The sequence below is a fragment of the Aplidium turbinatum genome, chromosome 11 (genome assembly GCF_918807975.1).
Source record: "Aplidium turbinatum chromosome 11, kaAplTurb1.1, whole genome shotgun sequence".
NCBI lineage: Eukaryota > Metazoa > Chordata > Ascidiacea > Aplousobranchia > Polyclinidae > Aplidium > Aplidium turbinatum.
Window position 1 is genome coordinate 7,268,124 of NC_137482.1, and position 6,251 is coordinate 7,274,374.

The following is a 6,251-nucleotide window of genomic DNA, read 5'->3' on the forward strand; positions in this document are numbered from 1 at the left end:
TTATTATCATTCCTGTCCAATTAAAATTCTCACATTTTATTACTTAACCTAAAAGCAAAAAGACAAATTCAATACGGTGCAACAAAAAATATTGACGAAGCACAATCTACGTAAATCACTGTGTATATACATATTTCAAAGCTATGGACCTAAGAGTTACTGAGTGTAGGCAACACTTGCTGTAGCACAACAAAGCAATATGATTCCAAATTTCAACAAACCAATTGTGCTATTTGTAAGAATGAAAATGTCTAACATTTCGTCACAGTTATGTTTACAGCATTAGGCCTACAACTAGAAATTTTAAGTTGCTGTTAGAAGGCAAGATCAACATTCCTGACAAAAACTTGACTAGTATAAAAAGATTGTTGGGTTGGGTATTAAATAAAGATACAAGACCAAATTAAAATACAAAATATTTCAAAATTGAATGATTTGCTCAAGAATATCCACTTATAGTAAGGTACATGTAATCATTACCTAGTTCTAAATTGAGGTTCAATTTGGAGTTTTTTTCAGTTGAAAATTTAAAGTGCAGGTAAGATTGTTGCCATTTAGACCCTCAAACACACTGTCTCTGTTTGACAACACTAGTGCATGCAATACTGATAATAACAGGTACCTACAATACCGTATATTAAATAGCATAATTCTTAAAAATAAGTTAATGTCATTGTTCTTTTTGATTATTATGAGGTTGAATTATTTACTTTATTCAAGAAAAGTTATGACATAATTAATCATGATATAAACACTAAACAGTGCCATAAAAAAACACAAACACTAAATTTTAATCCACTTGGCAATGCAACATTGATTTTACAGTAGATAATTCATATCAAACGCACATTGCACACTAATGACACTTTAAAAACAATCTTCATCCTAATTCGAAAATCATAATTGATATTTCTTCTGATGTACCGTACCATAACTTATCTATTGATTGTAATTGTATTTATATGTAAAAAATTTCAAGAAAAATGATAACATCTATAATTTCAGCTGAACGAATTTTCAAATAGTATCACAACTTCTCAAATAACATATAGATAATAGACATTAGACATATTAACCAAATTAGCCTAAGTCAGATATATATATCAACAACATTTTTAAGTGACCAATGGAGTTGGATTTGCACTATATGATGTATTAGTTGCTCAGATTAATCAAAAATCATTGAACATTTGTTCACCAAATGTATTTTCACCACTGTAGGCTATGTACAAAAATCCATCTTCATCTTTGTGGTCTTCATATACAGTACCCATCGGTGCACAAGAGTTAGGGACAACTCGATTTACAAACATAAATAGAGCTTTTTCAGGAGAAAGTTCAATTCGTTTTCTGATGATCCACATGAATTGAGCAACAGAAATGTCTGGTGGGATGAGGAATTTCCTTTTGTCAATATTTTGAATATTGGAACCTTCTGCTCTTTCAACGATCACTGGAATACGAGATGGATACTTTGCCACCATTTTTGATGATTCAGCACAACGATACTCTAAATTATGATCCACTTTAAATTGCCACTTCATTGTGTTTCACACACTTTTCCAAGACCATCTAGTTAATATTAGACTAAAAATAAAAATATATACAAGTAAATTTACTGCTTTGTATCAGAGTAATTCTTTTTTTTTTCACTTCACAAGTTCAGTTGTTATTATTTTTTACTGCCACAACACAACAAAGCAGAGATATAAAGATAAAATACAATGGAACTTTTTCATCACATCCTGCTTGGTGGTGATATCAAGTCAGAAATGTCTGATGCTGAAATCGATAGATTGCATTAATGTTTTGGTGCCAAGAAGTATCTCCACTGGATTTTCAATAAGGTTTTAAGAGGGCTTTTGAATTTGAGTTTTGCCACATTTTAAGTTGACAATGCGCATGACTTCATAAACTTCCTAACAATCCCTTTTATTGGTAAGAAATCTAAATGTTTTTTACAACTTTGTTATGATTATTTGAAATAAAATTTAGCATCAAAATTGTTCTCATCTATAAATGGTTTAAAACTGTTTACTATTCGAGTCTCGGGGTGTGCGCTTGAGCAACGCACGTTAAGGACTGCTCTCCATTCAGCGGCATCTAATGAATGGAATAGTTCCCTAGCAACAAGAATTCAACAATCGGAAACTTCACTCTGTCAATCTCGGTGACTGGGCCTGCGTCAGTGATTCAAAGCCTCTACAAGTATGCGAAACTGCCAGGATTAAGCTCTGCAAGAAGCTTTCCCAGTCCGAGGATAAAGATTCAATCAATCAATCAATTTTCTGTTAAAATCCAGAACTCTTTTCCACATGTGTTTGAATGTTGTGTAACAGTTGGCCAACATTTTGGACAATGCAACCTTTCACCACAAGAGTGGGGGAGTACCTCAGTTTAATTTGTTATCATATACAACAGAAATAAGATTTTATTCTATTGTATCAAAGTTGTGCAGACGATTCTTCAAGCTAAAATTCTGCGGCCTGTGGAAAGGTCCAAATTCTAGAGGCAATTTTTATGTTGCAATCAATCAATCAGTTTATTTATTTGTCACAATCACAAACATGAAAAGAATACAAAATATGCAATAATCTGTTGTGTGTCATATGACGAGGAGACTGCGAAAAGACCAAGCGGTCATCTAGTCCAGTGGTCTCCAACCTGTGGGTTGTGACCCCAAGTGGGGTTGCCTTCATTTTTCCTGGGGTTGCCAAAACTCACCATATTCAATTTATTACCGAAAAAAAGACTACGATGCTAGTTTAGATTAACTTTTTGTATGGTGACTTCATGGTGACTCTATTCATGGTGGTTATTCATGGTTATTCATGGTGACTCTAGAATGAGCGGATAGTTATTTATGCAGGTGTAGTGTGCAGACATTTCATCGGCTGTTTTCGGTTTGCTTTGCAGTTAGTAATGGTAATCTGTAGCTAGTAAGTATAGCTAAATATTATACAAAAATGGTAGCAAAAAATACCAGAAAAAGATCATATGATGAGGCTTTTTTAAAACTTGGTTTACTGATTCAAATTGCAAACCAAAGTGTCATAAAGTTCTCACAGAAGAATCAACAAAGAAAAATAAACTTAAACGTCATTTTGAAAAAAAAATCATCCAGGCTGCTTGCATGGATAAACCATCTGAGTTGTTTGAACGTAAATTGCAATCTCTTGAATTCAATTTCACTATCAGTAAAACGTAGGATTGAAGATATGTCCAATGACGTTCTTGACCAGATTGAAACCATCACATTAACAGTGCAAATTAAATGTTGAAACAAATTGACAATTTTGTGTTCGTGAAATCACGTTCATGTGTTATGTGAAACTTCAAAAAACAATCATTGGGAATACTTTTGTGTAGCCACATTTCTCTGTATTAGGCCTATTTAGTTTCAGCATTACTTAAAACATTTCTCTCTGTATTGGAAAACAAAATGGGGTCTCATGTAAATGCTGATTTCGTTTTCGCTTAAATTGGGGTCGCTTCTTAAAAAGGTTGGAGACCACTGATCTAGTCGACAGCCACCTCAAGCTGCATCTGATAAACATTCATTTTTTTGGTTAAATTCAACCAGGGTTGTCTAATTGAATTTTCTATTAGGCTAACTAGGTTACCAGAGAGGCCCTTCACTAAACGGCTGATGACCTAAAGTAGTTAATGTTAACAAAAGACTTGAGTTAAACAATCAACAGCTACCGTATGGTACATTACGTGGTTATTCATTATTGTGTAGCCTATACTATATTCAACCTCATCAGTCATCACTGTTGCCGCATAATATTTCATGCACCTCGGATACATCTAGTTATATGTATTGTTATACTGTAAGTTTGCACAAGCTTTGGACAGTATATTTGATAGAACCCTACATCAACAAAGTTTGATGGTTGTATTTTTATCTTCACGACTTCATAACAAAATGAACATACTTAATATTGCCATATTTAAATTATTATAATCAATATCAAAGGATATCAGAAACGAATAAACAAACATTAACCAATCTGTCTTGGTATTTTTATTGTACATTGAACATTACTGTATTTTTCAGTTACATTTTTTGAAGCTGGTTTACAAGTCTCCGCCCTGATCATAAATACTATGACATGAATTCATGTCAAAAAATAGAATCGACCAAGACATATGAGATAGAGAATGTGAACAGTAAAGCAAAGCAGTTTAACCCTATATGTTTGGTTGATTCTAATGTATGACGTTGTGGTATTTAGACCAGGGCAGGGACTTGTACACCAGCTTCCATTTTTGTGTGTGAAATGACAAAATTATTATTTCTGAAAGGTGGCATTAGCAATTGACTACATAGTAGATAACGGTCGTTTTGTTGTCTCCCTGTCAGTATGGGAGCTTGTGCCACTTTTGCAGTGTATATACAACTTGCATACTTGGAACAGTTCCTGGCAAATAAACCATTGATTGATTGTCTATTTAAAGTTAAACTGTGAAACCAATTTTCAGAAAGCTTACCGTATTTTATCAATGCCATTCTATTCTACTCACAGCTTATGCTATTTTGTATTGAAGCAGAGTAGCGTTTTTAAATATTTGATGCTCAAAATACCGATACTCATGTGACATGACAGTGATATCTCAGTCTCACATTATCTGTTTGCATTTCATGAGCAATATGGTACATCAACATCTACTTCTACACAATTGTTAAAAACTTCACTTTTGTTTGTTTGTCAAATCTCAAGTTCAATGAACCGTCAACTAGTGTTGCCATATTTACTTAAAATTTCTTGTCCAACAACATAGGTCATTTGTTTTTCTTGTTTGTGGGAATCTTTATCCTCGATCTGAGAAAGCTTTATTGAAAGATTAATACGACGGTTTCGCATACTTCTAGCTTAAGGCTCTGAACCACTGACACAGGCCCGGTCACCAGGGAATGGGATGGGATGGAATGGAAGACAGATTTTGGGATGGAAGATGGAAAATGTCAAGGATGGAAAGGAATGGAAGATCTTGATGATGGGATGGAAGACAATCTTCCATCATTCCATCCCAATTCCATCATTAACTTTCTAACGCTTTATCAAGACATGCATTTTATTACACCAATTGTCTGCGATGCTTCTCAAGTATTTTCGTTAGGTACTTTGTTATCTTCTCCAACGTACAGGGCCGGATTTAGCTGATGGGGGGCCTGGGGCACTTTCAGATCGGGGGCCCCCGTACAAAAAAAAAGTTTCGCGCCTACGGCGCGAAAAACCACCTCTACAACTACAGTAGCATTAATCCAATACTGCTCTACACAGCACTTTGCAGAAACTTCAAAGGTTGAAAGAATGAAATACTAATAACACAAAATCACATTTTGTCCACGTAGGGATGCCCTTCAAAAGTCGGGGGCCCGGCGCACCTGCACTCTCTGCTCCCCCCCCCTAAATCAGGGCCTGCCAACGTAGACTACTACAACAGTTTCTTTAACTTTGCTAGGTGTTGTTTCTTTCTGTATTTAGCCTATGTAGAATCAATCTACGTTTCTAGTTCTAACACCAAATGGTACGTAATCTTTAGGAAAATACTGCTGTTAAATTTTTAGCTTAAATTTAGCCTATGGTTTTTAGGATTATTTGTGGCATATTCAACGCGGAGATCACAAAATGTGAAGATGGAATGGAAAAGATTTCTAAGATGGAATGGAAGATTTCTAAGATGGAATAGAGATAGAATGGAAGAAAATCTCAGGATGGAAGATGGAAAAAACGTCTTCCATTTCATTCCATCCCATTCCCTGCCGGTCACCAATGTTGATTGGTTTTGAATCTTTATCTTCGGACTGACAAAGCATCTGGTAGGGTTATTCCTGGTAGCTTTGCATAGCCTACTTGTAGAATGTAGAGGCTTTGAACCACTGACGCCAGTTATCGAGATTGACAGAGTAAAGTTTCCGATTGGGGAAATGTTGTCGGGAGATTATTCCATCTATTAGGTAGCCTACTGCTGGGTGGAGAGCAACCCTGAAATGCGTTGCTCATTGCTCAAACGCACACCACGAGAGCCAAACCAGCGCCGCGTTACATTAGCATGATTAGCTCAGTGGAAATCCGCGAGTCGGGCGCGTCACCATTGAGCCAATGTGGCCTGCAGTGTGGGCTGTCTGGACTTGGGAAACTTTAAAACAATGCACATTGATTGACTAACTTACGCGTCAACATGTTTGCGACTAGTCTCTGGTTGATTGCAGAGATTTTAAATTAAGGGAATGCAAAACTAAA